Raw genomic sequence first — 14,686 nt, 5'->3', positions numbered from 1 at the left:
AGTTTTTCAGGTAGATTCCTTACACTGTTGGGTTTTGCTATCATTTGATCAGTGATCTCATTCTCGTTGCTTTTATCATTTAAATCAGATAACAAAAAGCTCTAATGAGTGGAGTATTGGTGGACTTAACTGAAATATTTTCATGTGGAGCTCTAGAAATAAAGATAGAATTTGTCTGCAAAGTTGTTTTCTTGGATTGCCAGAATTTGGCTCTTTGTAACTGTGTATGCTTTCTTAGAAGGCAGGCTTGGTATGCTCAAACCCGGTTTTCAATTCTTCTTGCCCCCTTCAGCCAGCTTGAATCTATTTCCAGGGTTCTTTGGAGTCCAAGGATGCAAATGAGGTCTCTTATATTTCTTGCATTTTCAAGCAAGGTCCTTCAGAAAAGAATAAAGTTTTTCAAAGAAAATAGTTTTTACTCAGTTTCTGAAAGGATATTTTTTTTTCCATTCAAATATAACTAACAGTGTTATTATTAGTTTCATTTTTCACATGTAAGGCAACTTCTCCACTGTAGTGGCTCCTCACCCCTTCCTGAATACAGAGCTTTCTGCTGTGTCAAATTTAGGGCATGTGATACGCAAAATTCATATGCATAATATACCAGGAGCAAAGTCTTCAGAAAGAACTGAGACAGCTTCAGACAAATGAGAGCTCAGCTCTCCAGAGGCCCCTGCTTTGGGGCTTTATTGCCTCTCCCCTGGAAGTAAGGGCCCAGGATTTTCACATCCTGGATTCAGAATCCCACATCTCAGGCCGGACTCCTGATTTTGACCAAAGCACAAATTGAAAGTTTTTATCCCTTGGACCTTGGAGCTTCTGGAAGCTGCAGAAACTGGGGGACTTGCACAGCTGTGAGGCATGAGAGAGCTCCTTGCAAACCAAGAGCAGTGGGACTCCCCACCTCCCCCTTGTCTTTCCCTTTCATTCCTCTCAAGCTGCAAGGCTCCTCTCTTGCCTTTCTTTCAGAAATAGAGGGCCCTTTGCTTTCTGTCATTTTTTAAAATTCTATTTGACCAAATCTTTCAATGTTTATTTTTGAGAGAGATAGAGAGAGCGAGGCAGCGTGCAAGCGGGGGAGGAACAGAGAGAGGGAAACACAGAGTCCGAAGCAGGCTCCAGGCTCTGAACTGCCAGCAGAGCCTGGAGACAGCCTGGACCCGGAGGCCTGCCCCTGCCCGCCCCCCACGTGGGGATGAAGATCCAGATTCGTGCATGTAGAACCATTAAAAAAAGGCCTTCCCTGACCGGGAATCGAACCCGGGCCGCGGCGGTGAAAGCGCCGAATCCTAGCCACTAGACCACCAGGGAGCCGCCAGCTGCTGCTTTTTAAGAAACACAAGTACTCTCCGCGTTAAGCGGTGGCTATTTCCCGTCTGTTTGCTCTGGGTGACGCGCACCCCTCTCAGTAATTGTCCCCTAAGGCCGTTCCCTCTATAAAAAATGCCCCACAACAAAGACCTTACACTGTGCGGGACAGCGGTTGCGCCCCGGGGCCCCGCCAGGTCCACAAGTCGCCCCGTCCAGGCCGCACCCATGGCTGCGAGTGGACACAAGGTCGCCGCGAAGAGGTGGGGAGGGGAGGCGCCCGGAGTGAGACCCCGCAGTCCCCAACATCCCCCCCAAAGTTTGGGACGCAGCGACAGAGGCGGCGCGGACCGAGACGGCTTTCGAGGCAGGCTCTGCAGCCCTGGACTGGACTCGGGTCCCCCCCCCCCCCCCCCCCCCGCCCCCGGCCCCCCAGCCACACGCCGCACGCCTGCTTTGTCCGAAAATCCTGCTGCTGCTTTTGTTAATTGCCGTCTCGGAGCCACACAACCGGTTTGCTGATTCGGGCAAACTACTCTCCCGACACAGGCGGGAGATCAGTTTAACGCTGGCACCTTGGCTCCCTTGTCCCTAAGTCTAGGGATCGTGGGTTTGAGCCGCCATTGTTCTTTTTCGGGGGGAGTGGTGTTGCGGGGGGGGGGAGTGAGGGGGCGGCTCTGTCCCTCTTCCAGGCCTGTCCTCGAGGGCAAGGGGTTAGGGCCGGGGCCCCTCAGCGTAGCTCCTCTTGCGGGGTGTGGAATCCCACGTGCCTTCCGTTTCAGCCAACAGAGAGGCTCCAAGGACCGCTCGACTGGGTTTGCGAGAACCCAGCTGATCCAAGTGTATTAGTTTGTGGTTCTCCAGCCCCGACTGCACGTCTTGCTCCTGGAGGGGAAGGTTCAAATACTCCTTCCTCCTGTCCACGTACAACCACAGAGGGTCCGGACACGACAGAAAGACAGTGAATCCTCTCCCCTGGCTGGGGGTGGTAGGAGAAAAATAGAATTTGGAGGGAAGGAAAGGGGGGAGGGTGACCTAGAGAAATTCAATGATGGAAAGCTACTTTGAAGGCCACATCTTTTGGAAGCAGGTCCTCCGGTTTCTGGTGACGATGGTGCATCCCTAACTGCATTTTGAGCCAAAGCAGAACAAAGCAGAGCACTGTGGGCTGGTGTCCAGTGATATGCTGCCCGCATTTCCTTCGGGTTGGAGCACTTGAACTTTGAGCGAGAAGGCCACGCGGTAACCATTGCACTAACATCAACCGCTGGAGAAAATGGCATATTCTTCGCTAAACTTCTTAAGCTGTACTTCTAAAGGAAAAAGAGAAAAGGGGAGAGGGACAAGAAAGAAAAGCAAAGAAAGAAAGAACATTAGTCTTTCCCAGCATTGGTCGGCTAGCATTTTGCTGTGAGGTGAGCTTGAAAACCCCTCCAGGCACATGCTTTCTGTGAAAACCGCCTTTACCTCTTGACCTGTCCTAGGTTAAAAATCGCATTCCTTGACCTGTTGAACGGGAAAATTATAAAAGGCAAATAAAAGAAGTGTCAGGTATTGTGAAAGGTAAAACAAAACTGTTCTTCAAAACGAATCTCAAGAGGGATGAGGAGGAAATCGAATAATCATGAAATCTGCGTGCACTGTCCCTGGCTCCTGAATAGATTTATACTTACTCTATGTGGTCTTGGAACGAATTCATTCCAGGCCGGGAATCGTGGATTGGCCTGTATTCGTGTTCGATATTTTAAAACAGCCAAATGTCCTAAGATGTGGCCTTTGCTACGGTACTGACTAAAACACACAGGCATGATTAAAATATTGGACTAAAGGAGCCGAGTAGAATAAGCGATGGCGGCAGGAATCGGAAGGACCCCTCTGCCAGGAGGGCCGCGGAGCGGCGCAGAGCCAAAGGGCTGGCAGAGGAAGAGCGTGCACCCGACGTCTGCCCTGGGGTCCCTCGTCCTGGAGGCGGACACCCTGCGTTCGGTGCGGTTCCCGAGGCCAGGCTGCTGAGGGCGCCAGGGTCCCGTCCTCAGGGGAGGCGCGGGGTCCTTTGCCGGGACCGCTCCGGGAGCGCGGGCTCCTCGCCCGCAGGGGCGCGGCTGCTTTCAGGGCCTTGGGCAGTTCAAGCGAAGTCGGCGGGCCCAACGGGTGTGGCCGAAATGCCGCTTTTGAGGGTTAGAGCCGGAGACCCAGCCGCCTGCCTCGTTTCCGTAGTGTAGTGGTTATCACGTTCGCCTCACACGCGAAAGGTCCCCGGTTCGAAACCGGGCGGAAACAACTTCCTTTTACGACCCCCTCCTCCACACTCCCCCCCCGCCCCGCCCCCCACACATACCTCTATTGTCCTTTAAAACGCAGAAAGAACGATGGCTTGAGCCAAGGCGGCCTCGGCGGGCGCTGTTGCGTTTCCATTTAGAAAACTAACACACAAAAAAACAACACAAGCAAGGCCGGAGTCCCACCGCCACCTGAAAGCCTTCTCAGCACTCGACTACCAGGCCTGGTCGCTGTGTGTCTGCTCCCAGTCACCTTGGAGAGCAGGCCACACCCTTGACTGTGCCCCAGGACAAAACTCAAAAAAATTTATAGGAATACCAAAGTAGCCAGTATCCAAGAAGGTACACTGTGACAATGTCTGCCAGGCATGCAAGAGGCAGAAAAACAAAACCCAAAGGAGGAGAATAAGCAATTGAAACTGAACGAGAGCTGACAAGATGTTAAAACTAGCAGAGAAGACTTTAAAATAGATACTATGTGTTACATATGCCCAAAGAGTTAAGTTGGAAATGTGGAACATACACAAATGACCAGGATCAAAGTTAAAGGAGGAAACTATAACATCTGAGTTAATAAATTCACCAGATGGAATTAAGAGCAGATTAGACATTGTGTAAAAAAATATTAGGGAACATAAAGTCATGAACAATGGAAATATCCAAAGTGAAACGCAAAGAAAAAAAAAACCTTTTTTTTTTAAGTTTTTTTTTTTTTCCTTAACGTTTGTTTATTATTGAGAGACAGAGACAGAGCATGAGCATGGGAGGGGCAGAGAGAGGAGGAGACACAGGATCCGAAGCAGGCTCCAGGCTCAGCTGTCAGCACAGAGCCAGACGCGGGGCTGGACCTCACAAACCGCGAGATCATGACTTAGAGCCCAAGTCGGACGCTCAACCGACTGAGCCACCCAGGCGCTCCCAGAAAGCTTTTAACTTAACATAGCATCAGTGAATAGTAGGGCAACTTTAAAAGGCCTAATATATGAGTGATTGGAATCCCTGAAAAGACTGCGGGAGAAAATTTTTTGAAGTAAAAATGTTTGAAGAAGCAATGAGAAAAATTTCCAATCATAATGAAAATTATTTTTTTAATTTAATATTCTTTATGCTTTATTTCTTTTTGAGAGAGAGAGAGAAAGAGTGTGAGTGGGGGAGCGGCAGAGACAGAGGGAGACACAGAATCCGAAGCAGGCTCCAGGCTCTGAGCTGTCAGCACAGAGCCTGATGCGGGGCTGGAACCCACGGAGGGCGAGATTATGACCCAAGCCCAAGTCAGAGGCTTAACTGAGCCATGTAGGCGCCCCTCAGTCATAATGAAAATTATAAGCTCACCCACCCAAAGAGCCAAATGGATACAATGAAAGAACACAAGGACTATTTAAAAACTCACACCAAGTTACATCATAACTAAGTTGCTCAAATCCGTGGGGGGTGGGGGGTGGGGGTGGGGGTACCTTTAAAGCAGCCAGAGGAAAAAAGACATGGTACTATGAAAATTCGTTAAGGGAAACCTCACTGAAATGTAGTGGGGAGGTTCAACGGGGGGGGAGGGGGGGGGCTCTCATGCCTTACCATTTGCTCTCAGTTCCAAATCCAACTGTAAAAGGTGGACCTTGCAGGAGGACACTACTTTTGCTACCCTGCAGAAATGATGAGAGGCTTTTCTCATCTTTTCTCATTTTCTCATTCATTGGCAACAGCCCAGCCAATGAAACAGTCACAACTCAGCCAATGGGAAGCCCCTATACTTAAAACTCCTAGTTTGAGCCAAAGTAGTTATTTATAATAGTCTTCCCAACTTCCCGCTTTCCTGTATAAAAGAGTATACCTCTCTTTTGTTCTGTGCACTTGTCTATGGGTTTGCTTTAGCTTGCTTGTCTGGGATTGTAATTCTCTGCTATTCCTGAACAAACTGATCTTTTGCTGGTAAAACAACTGGCAATTTTGTTTTAAGGTTAAGGTACATACAGAAAAAAATAAAGATGATGTCAGACTTCTCATCAGAACCAGCACAAATGATAAGACAGTTGAGGGCATTCTGGCGCGGAGTTGGGCGGCGGCGGGCACAGCTAGCGGGTCTGGCGCGGAGAGGGGGTGCAGCTCGGTTCCCCACCCCCCCACCCCTCCCCCTCCCCCTCAGGCGCGAGCCCCACCCCTCCGCCGGCCAGGCCGACCTGGCTGAACTATCTATCCCCTGCAGCGCGAGCCCGGGGCGGCTCCGGGAACCCCCCAGCAGACCTCCCCCCATCATGGACAGCCAGAGTTCCAAGGCTCCCCGGGGCGACGTGACCGCCTAGGAGGCAGCAGGCGCTTCCCCTGCTAAGGCCAACAGATGGAGAATGACCACGTGAAAAGCAATGGAGACTTCTCCCCAAGGGTGAAGGGGAATCGCCCCCCATGAACGGAACAGAGCAGGCAGCCGGGGCCACTGGCGATGCCATCGAGCCAGCATCCCCTAGCCAGGGCGGTGAGGTCAAGGCGGATGTCCCCGCCAAGGAGACCCCCGAGAAGAAGAAGAAATTTTCTTTCAAGAAGGCTTTCAAATTGAGTGGTCTGTCCTTCAAGAGAAATCGGAAGGAGGCTGGGGTGATTCTTCTGCCTCCTCACCCACAGAGGAAGAGCAGGAGCAGGGGGAGATCGGTGAATGCGGCGAGGAAGGTACAGCCCAGGAAGGGAAGGCTGTTGCGGCCCCGGAGGGCCAGGAGCCCCAGGCCAAGGGGGCAGAGGCTAGTGCTGCCTCCAAGGGAGGAGACACCAAAGAAGAGGCAGGGGCCCAGGCTGCAGGGCCATCCACTCCCTCTAGGCGGGAGAGTGGCCCTACACCCTCCAGCGAGCAGAATGAGTAGCTGGGTGGGGGCAGGTGGGTGATCTCTAAGCTGCAAAAACTGTGCTGTCCTTGTAAGGTCACTGCCTGGACCAGGTCCCCTGACTGCCTTCCTGTGCCCAGAAAGGAAGGGGCTGTTGCTCCCTCCCAGCCACATTCCCTCTCCTTTTCCCTCCTGTGGATTCTACCATCGTCCATTTGGCCTTCCTCTTAAGGCCAGTTGAAGGTTGCAGTTTCCCAAGTTAGGTTAGTGAAATGCTCCTGCTCCTGGCCTTACCTGTCCTGTCCCCACCCCTGCAGAAGGCAATTGCTGGTTTTCTTCCCCAATTCTTTTCCAAGTAGAAAAGACATTTTCCCTATTCCCCAAATCCCTGAGCCAGATGTGGGGTGCCTACACCCTCAAACCCTGAGTGTCCAGCCTCCCCCTCCCCCCCCCACCCCTGTTGAGTTTTTAGTCTCTTGTTCTGTGCCTAGTGGCACCTGGGCTGGGGAGGACACTGCCCCTGTCTAGGTTTTTATAAATGTCTTACTCAAATTCAAACCTCCAGCTTGTGAATCGACTGTGTCTCTTTTTTGATTTGGTAAGCAAGTATTAGGCTTTGGGGGGAGGGGGAGTTCTGTAATGTAAAACAACTTCTTGTTGTCTTTTTTCCCCCTCCCATTGTTGTAAATAACTTTTAATGGCCAAACCCTAGATTTGTACTTTTTTTTTCTAACTGTTAAAAACATTCTCTTCCACCTGGTTTTACTGTAACATTTGGAAAAGGAATAAATGTCCCTTTAGGAGAAAAAAAAAAAAAAGACAGTTGAGCAACATCTTTAAAGGATGGGGGAGGAATTCAACGGTGGAATTCTTTGCCTCCCCCCCCAAAGTCTTTCAAAAATGAAAGTGAATAATGACATTTACAGACATACAAATGCTGAAAGACTTCATCACCAACAGATTCACATTGCAAGAAATGTTTAAAAAGTCCTCTGGGAAGGACACTGATACTAGATGGGAATCTGTATGTACCCAAGGAGATAAAGAACAACAGAAAGGATATTTCCATGGGAAAATATAGGATTTTTTTCTTATTACTTAAATCCCTAATACCAAGAGACAGATTAAACAAAGGTAATGACAATGGATTGTGAGGTTTATAACATACACAAAGTAAAATGCATGACAAAACTAGCATAAAGGCTGGCAGAGGAGAAATGTGAAGAGATATGAGATCACTTAAAGGCAACTGTGGTAAGTTACAGATGTATATGCTATGAAGCCCAAAGCAGTAGCTGAAATAACAAAAGAGAGAGTTATAGCTAATAAACCATCAAAGGAGAAAAAGTGGAATCCTATAGAAACCATGTAAAGACTAAAGACTATGATAGAACAATTGCATTCTACCATGTAGATGTGTATACAAGTATTGAGTGGATATGACAGCAGTATTATTTATAATAGTAAAAGCATAAAACCAAATTAATTTTGGTAACTGTATGGAAATTAAAATTTGGTAACTATATGGAAAGGCTTAAATAAATATTAGTACAAGCAAAGAAGCCTCGTTGTTGAAACGAACTCAGGGTAACGATGTTTACTCTTGAGGATTCCTGGTGACCTCTTTTCCTCCCGACGTCTTTGAGGATCCGTGATGATCTGGACTTAGGTCCTTCTGTTGTGCACAAGACGAGTAAGGACAGGAGGGTAATAGAGGAGTTTCTCTGCAGAGGAGTTTCTCTGCCTTTAGGGGAGGGGATGGACAAGATAGAAAGAACGACTTTCACGATCTAAAAAAAAAAAAAAAAAAACCGATGGGTGCGTCCCTGGGTGGGCTCGAACCACCAACCTTTCGGTTAACAGCCGAACGCGCTAACCGATTGCGCCACAGAGACCCGTGGAAGCACACGTTTTCATAGAACAGAGAGCTAGCACTCACGCAACGCTAGGGGGAGCCAACCGCCTTTTCCGGACAGCACTGCAGGCTCCAAAGCCTCGGAAAATCAGAGAAGAGTTGCGATGCAGTGTTTGTCCCGTTTGAAACCCGTGCGTTGGTTGATTCCAAAGGCAGAAGGGCAGCCAGCTGAACAGCCTCCCCCACACCTTGTTCCACGCTCGCGTCAGATACCAGAGCCCCCCAGAGATGCCCAGGGCTGCGACTCCCCGAGCCTGATGCAAGAGGTGCCCAAGAGAAGCTGAACGCCTGGTGGGTTCTCGTGATGGCTCCTCGGGTTGTGCCGTCTTCACCCGCCCATCTGTGCTGATGATGCTCAGCTCAGCCGTGGTCGGTGGGGTGGGAGCCGGAGTGAGAGGTGGGGCATCAAAAGGAGAAACGTATGGAGGAGGGAAAGAAGCGGGGGAGGCATGGACACCGCAAAGATACCCCGCAGAGGCCTGTGCAGACGCACAGGCTGGGCTGGATGCAGGGGAGATGATAAATGAATTCAAATGGGGAGGGGGAAAACGAAGGCAAGACACGAGGGAACAGCACGAGTACCTGCAGTTACCCAACAACAAAGCAGCACAGTAACTGGAATGAATTCCATCCCATTTGTCAGAGCAAGAACTGAGTTCACCGCCGGCAGAGTGGCGCGCCGTGATCGTATAGTGGTTAGTACTCTGCGTTGTGGCCGCAGCAACCTCGGTTCGAATCCGAGTCACGGCAAGGCTTTCCATTTTACTTTGTGTTTGAAACCACACGGGCCGCTCTCCTTACCTGCACGCAAAGAGCCACACTTTTCGCAGGCCACCACCAAGTGCAATACGGTCAGGAGGAAGGAAAAAACAAACAATAGTGCACTAAGCTCTATGCAGCGCTGTCCCAGAGAAACCCTGGACGCGCTCCACATCTCCCAATTTAACAGAAAATATCTAAAGATGAAGTGGAAGCTCTCAGTGATCCCTGTATGTAGCTTCCAGTAAGGAAATGGTCTAGTCTTATGGAGAGTTGTTTTTTCTTTTCTTTTCTTTCTTTCTTTTTTTTTTTTTTTTTTTTTTTGGTTTGTTTTGTTTTTGGTGGAACTATTTCAAACATTAGTGAGACTGCTGTACACAAAAAGAACAGATTTTAAAGAGTTTGCAATACACTCCAAACTGGTCGTGGTCTACGTTGTAGTCTCTAACGTTGGATAGTCAATTTTATCCTAAAAAGGAAATTAGTAATGTGTATTCACGGAACAAAATGCCCAAATCATTAATGGACAGCTATTTAAATATTGAAATGTTTAATCACACCAGGATCGAGACAAATTTTCTCTCATCCAAGCATGGCCCTTTGATACACTTTCCAGGTAATGCCCATCCATCCTTGCTATTTTAGGGATGTCTACCCCCACAGATTAGGCTTGTCCTTTCTTCAAATTCACATGAATGAATATACACTTTTTCTAACTAACCATTATCAAGCCACATCATGTTTTTTGTATGTGTTATTGCATTTGTCACACTTTCATTCTGGTGTTAATGATAATGGTGTAATGATAAGTATACCAGCGTAAAACTAAAGACCAATGACAGATACTTAAGTAATTTCAATATACCGTACTTGGGGAAAGACTGGTAAAAATGTCATTCTACTAGTAATTTGTGGATATGTGAATACATGTCCGTTAAAGGAAAGGGAGTCATGGACAAAAACAAATCTGCAAGAAAAACAAGACCACCATTCTTCTTTCCTGGAGGTGTTAGAATGGAGGAGTGGGGAGGACGGTGAGGCAAGTTGGGGGAAAGTGGGATTTTTTATTGCCACTGGAGAGTGCGTCCTTCTCCATCATTCCTCCGCTCTCCAAGGCCCCGCGAGGGCTGCACGCGCCGACGGAAGCGACGCCGAGAAGTGGCCCGGGGCGCAGAGTCCGGGCTTCGGTTGGACCGCTTGCCAGGTGTCTCTTCTGGGTAAGAGCGACCCCCACAGGATATTCCAGCTCTTCCCTGGGGTGCGGTGGGAGAGACGCTGACTTGGCCAGCTCCGGGCGCCGCAGGCTCTGGCAGCTCAAGGAGAAGCAAGGATTCCGGGCTCGAGCCGGGCCCCTCGACGGGCTGGGCCGTGAGAACCAGCGCGGGAACCGGTTGCCTCAGACCGCAGGTCCTCTCTCCTCCCGTTGTTACAAAAGGTTGCTCCGCAAGCATGGGAGAGGCGACGGGTCCTTTCCTCGGGGGATGCGGGTAGGGGTGGGGATGGGGGGGGCGGCGGGAGACGGCGGGGAGAGGACGGGGAGGACGGAGAGGGCGGCTTCCTGTCCCCAAGGACACAGCGGGAGTGGGAGAGAAGCAGCGGGAAGGAGAAGCCGGGTGAGAGACGAGGAACCATGGCCAGCCGGGGCAGGAAGACAAAGGGCGCCCTGGCCCCGGGAGCCTCCGTGCGAAGACAGGTTTCTGGCCTCCTTGCTCCTGGAAGGGGTGCCTCCTTCCGACTTGGTTCCAAAGGGAATGTGGCGCTGGAGCGGAGGCCCTCCGGTGACGCCCCGCGTGCTTTCCCACCAGCGGACGCCGTGTGGCCTTTGTCCTGCTGGCCTGCGAGGAGCTCCCAGCCTGGTGCTGAGCTCGCTGGGCCAGATCCTGGCCCCGGAGCTCCCGCAGACAGGGCGGGCTGCAGGGAAAGAGCAGGTGTAGCTCTGGCACCTTTTGGACAGACAGGGGGTGTGGTGCAAGAAGCAGTTACAAGCATGCACTTCCGTCGCGAAAGAGGAGATCCAGGAAGACGAAAGTGCAGACCCGATTTCCCAAGCAGGGCTGAAAGCGACGCCAGGAGGGAGAATCGCGCCTGACCCACCCAGCATCGGTGTTCCCGCACAGACACCAGCATCAAAGAGGCCTTGGGCTCCTGGGGCTTAGAGCCGTGAACCTGGCGCGCAAAGGCACCTTATGACGTGGGCGTGGGGTAACTGCAAATGCTTGTCGTTAAGGTCTGGAGTAGGAGAGATACGGAATTGGTAGAGTTGTCAATCCCGGGGGATGTTGGATCCACCCCGGGACCTTCTGGAATTGGTGCTGGATAGATTGTGGGTCAGGTCCCTGCCCAGGAGGAGTGAGGAAGGGGAATGTGTGAAGGAGGTAAGTGTTCAAATATGACAAGTGTAAGTGTGTGTGTGTGTGTGCGTGCGTGCGCGCGCATGATAGGCTTTCAGGGCTTTTTTAAATGCCATCTAAAAAATATAAAATCAGGGTGCTTGGGTGGCTCAATCGGTTGGGCGTCTGACTTCTGCTCAGGTAATGATCTCACAGTTCCGGAGTTCAAACCCAGGGTAGGGCTCTGTGCTGACAGCTCAGAGCCTGGAACCTGCTTGGAATTCCCACTCTCTCTGCCTCTCCCCTGCTGGCACCCTGTCTCTCTCTCTCAAAAAAAAATTATTTAATAAAAAAATAGAATAGAATGCCATCTAAAGGAAGCCAAATATTATGGGAGAATCACTCACTGGAGATGTGAAGCCTTGGGAAGACTGTAATTCAGAAAATACCTGTGCAGGTTATCTATGCAGACTTTCACTAGATCCAGTAAACAGCCCTTGCAACCAGGGGCAAACTGCGTTGTAGAGATTTCCAAAAGAGTCATTTTCACTCAGCACTTGACAGGTTTGAAGGATAATTTCTGAATCTTCCTGTGAACATGGAGTATTGCTAACACCATCATCCCAAGTCCCTAATAGATTCTCTTAAGAGCATTTTAGAAGTATTTTCTATTCCTTGTCATTGATAGCTCCTAAGACTATTTTGATTTTGAGAAGAACATATCACAGATTTTTAAATTGTGACTAAAATTCTAGAGCTCATAGAGAATTTGGGAGAATATATTCACAATATTTGGCACAAAGATTTCTTATAGAACATAAAAAGGCATAAATATAAACAAAAAAATAAAGCTAAAAAATTTTCACCCAAATTAAACACTTATACTCATGAGAAATCACCATATGAAAGTCAAATCACAAATTGAGAAAATATATTAGTCACATTATTACTTTAAAATGTCTCAGGGGTGGCTGGGTGGCTCAGTCTGTTAAGCCTTTCAAATTCTAGATTTCAGCTTGGGTGGCGATCTCATGCTTCATGAGATCAAATCCCACATAGGACTCTCAGCTCAGAGCCTGCTTGGGATTCTTTCCCTCTCTGCCCCTCCCCTTCTGTCCCTATAAATAAATAAATAAATAAATAGATAGATAGATAGATAAATAAATAAATAAAATGTCTCAATTATTTTTATAAATCAGTGGTAAAAAACTAAACCAAATAAAAATAGGTAAAATATTTTAATAGTCTTTCCTCAGAAAGTAAGATATCTTAATGACCAAAAGTTATCAGAAATATTCCAGATATTTTTACTCCTTTGGGAAATACAATTAAAATATAAGGAGATATAACATTCTACACCCTCCAGCATGGCTGTATTTAAAATAATTAATACACCAAATGCTGATAAGAATGTAGAGCAATTGCAACTGTAGTTGCTGGTTCAAAATCATTCTAGAGGACTATTGGCAATCTCTTTTTTTTTTTAATTTTTTTTATTTTGGAGAGAGAGAGAGAGAGAGATACAGAGTATGAGTGGGGCAGGGGCAGAGAGAGACACAGAATCTGAGGCAGGCTGAGCTCTCTCAGCACAGAGCCTGACCTAAGGCTGGAACTTGCAAACCATGAGATCATGACCTGAGCCAAAATCAGAGGCTTAACTGACTGAGCCGCCCAGGAGCCCCAGTGATTTCTAATAAAGTTAAACTCCATGACCCAGCAACTGCAGTACTTCTATGAATGTATAAGTACACAGAAACTCTGGCACAGACTATGCATCAAAACACTAAGAATATTCATCAATAGCACTAATTAATACTAAATAACACCAAAGTTACTCCAATAATACCCAAATCAAGAAGTGATGTACATAACGGTATGGACATATTTAATAAACATAATGTTGCATGAAAAAAAGACAAATGCAAAAAAATACGCATTTATTTGTTTGAATTTCAAGAACAAGCAATTGTAACCTATAGGAAATAGACCTCCAAGTGATAATTAACTAAGTGAGATAGGGTCTGAATTGCCTGGAAAGGGGATCAGTGTACACTTTTGGGATCATGGCAATTTTTTGTAACTTGATTTGGGTGATGATTTCATTTGCCCACATTCAACAAAGTGTACACTAAAGATTTGTGATTTTTACTCTATGTGAACTATAGTTCAGTAATTTACTATTCCCATAAAAACTAGTAATGAATGGCAGATGAAGACAAGCTGAGGTAGACTAGGACCGCTTGTTGGCATTTTACTAAACTAGAAAACTCGTTCTCGTTTAGTGTAAGCCCCTCCCCACCCCCTCCGCCACACACACACAGATATTTGAAATATCTTTACCAGAAAAAAAGGCTATGACCGCACTATTTCGTTAGTGGAGGCTACAGGCAAGCCTCCCTGAAGGCGGTATTTCACCTTTGGGATGTTTTCTGCTGGGTAGTGAGACGAGGAAACGCCCAAAGTTTCGCTTTGGCTGGCGGCCTGCCAGTTCGTGCACCGTGGCATTTACTCCTCTTGTGGCCGCGTGGCTCTGTGGGGTCAGCCGTGTACTCTGCACCCAAGTATGCTGTGCTCCAACTGCTGCTAACTCTGGCGCTGGGATGACGAGCAACCCAAAAAGATGGGTCAGACGCTACTCTGCCGTTACCGGTTTTAACTTGCAGCCACAAACGCCCTAACCACTGCACAGTGACCATGCACCACAGGCCTGCGGGCCGCCACTGCCAGATACCTACAGTTTGTTCTTACGTAAGCATATTCACACTTCCTTTGCCCTTTTATTCTTGGACACCTACAGATGTTCGTGCTGTCCTCTTTCACGCTCTTCTCCATTTCTCCCTCCCCATTCTGTTTCACAAAACAATTTTCCCATCTCCCATCCGGGCAGGTCTCTCCGTCTCGTCCATACTTCTCCTTTCCACGTTTCGTGTTTTCCCCTGATCTCCTTCCCACCTCCTCCTGGTCCCGCCCCCCATAACCTTCCCTTTAATTTTCTGGTTCCCGCCACAGCAACGAACAGTCCGGCTGGCTGCCCTTCGGCCTTCGGAATCGCCCAAGGCAAGGATTTCAAACGCGAGGAACTAGCCGCGTCGACTCGTCCTCCCGGGTTTTCGAGGCTTTGGAACCTGCACAGTGGTCCTGCCGAGGTGGGTGGCTCTCCCCGCGTGGAGGGCATGCTCATTCTTTATTGGGATGAAAAGCCAGACTTGAGCGGGTCTCTGTGGCGCAATCGGTTAGCGCGTTCGGCTGTTAACCGAAAGGTTGGTGGTTCGAGCCCACCCAGGGACG

The 14,686-nt window shown here is 48.7% G+C and overlaps 5 non-coding genes and 1 pseudogene across 5 annotated transcripts; 4 read left to right on the top strand and 2 right to left on the bottom strand.

The window, feature by feature from the left end:
- Window positions 1-1,239: 1,239 nt before the first annotated feature.
- On the bottom strand, window positions 1,240-1,311 carry TRNAE-UUC. Its single transcript has one exon. It is a non-coding gene; the product is annotated as a tRNA-Glu (tRNA).
- A 2,204-nt stretch (window positions 1,312-3,515) lies between these two features.
- TRNAV-CAC lies at window positions 3,516-3,588 on the top strand. The gene has a single exon. It is a non-coding gene; the product is annotated as a tRNA-Val (tRNA).
- A 2,248-nt stretch (window positions 3,589-5,836) lies between these two features.
- On the top strand, window positions 5,837-6,582 carry LOC115521506 (annotated as a pseudogene).
- Window positions 6,583-8,215: 1,633 nt separating this feature from the next.
- Window positions 8,216-8,289, bottom strand: TRNAN-GUU. The gene has a single exon. It is a non-coding gene; the product is annotated as a tRNA-Asn (tRNA).
- A 698-nt stretch (window positions 8,290-8,987) lies between these two features.
- Window positions 8,988-9,059, top strand: TRNAH-GUG. Its single transcript has one exon. It is a non-coding gene; the product is annotated as a tRNA-His (tRNA).
- A 5,553-nt stretch (window positions 9,060-14,612) lies between these two features.
- Window positions 14,613-14,686, top strand: TRNAN-GUU. The gene has a single exon. It is a non-coding gene; the product is annotated as a tRNA-Asn (tRNA).

This window comes from Lynx canadensis, chromosome C1, assembly GCF_007474595.2.
Source record: "Lynx canadensis isolate LIC74 chromosome C1, mLynCan4.pri.v2, whole genome shotgun sequence".
Classification (NCBI taxonomy): Eukaryota; Metazoa; Chordata; class Mammalia; order Carnivora; family Felidae; genus Lynx; species Lynx canadensis.
Note: the sequence above shows the minus strand (reverse complement) of the source record. Positions and strands in the feature narration are given on the sequence as shown.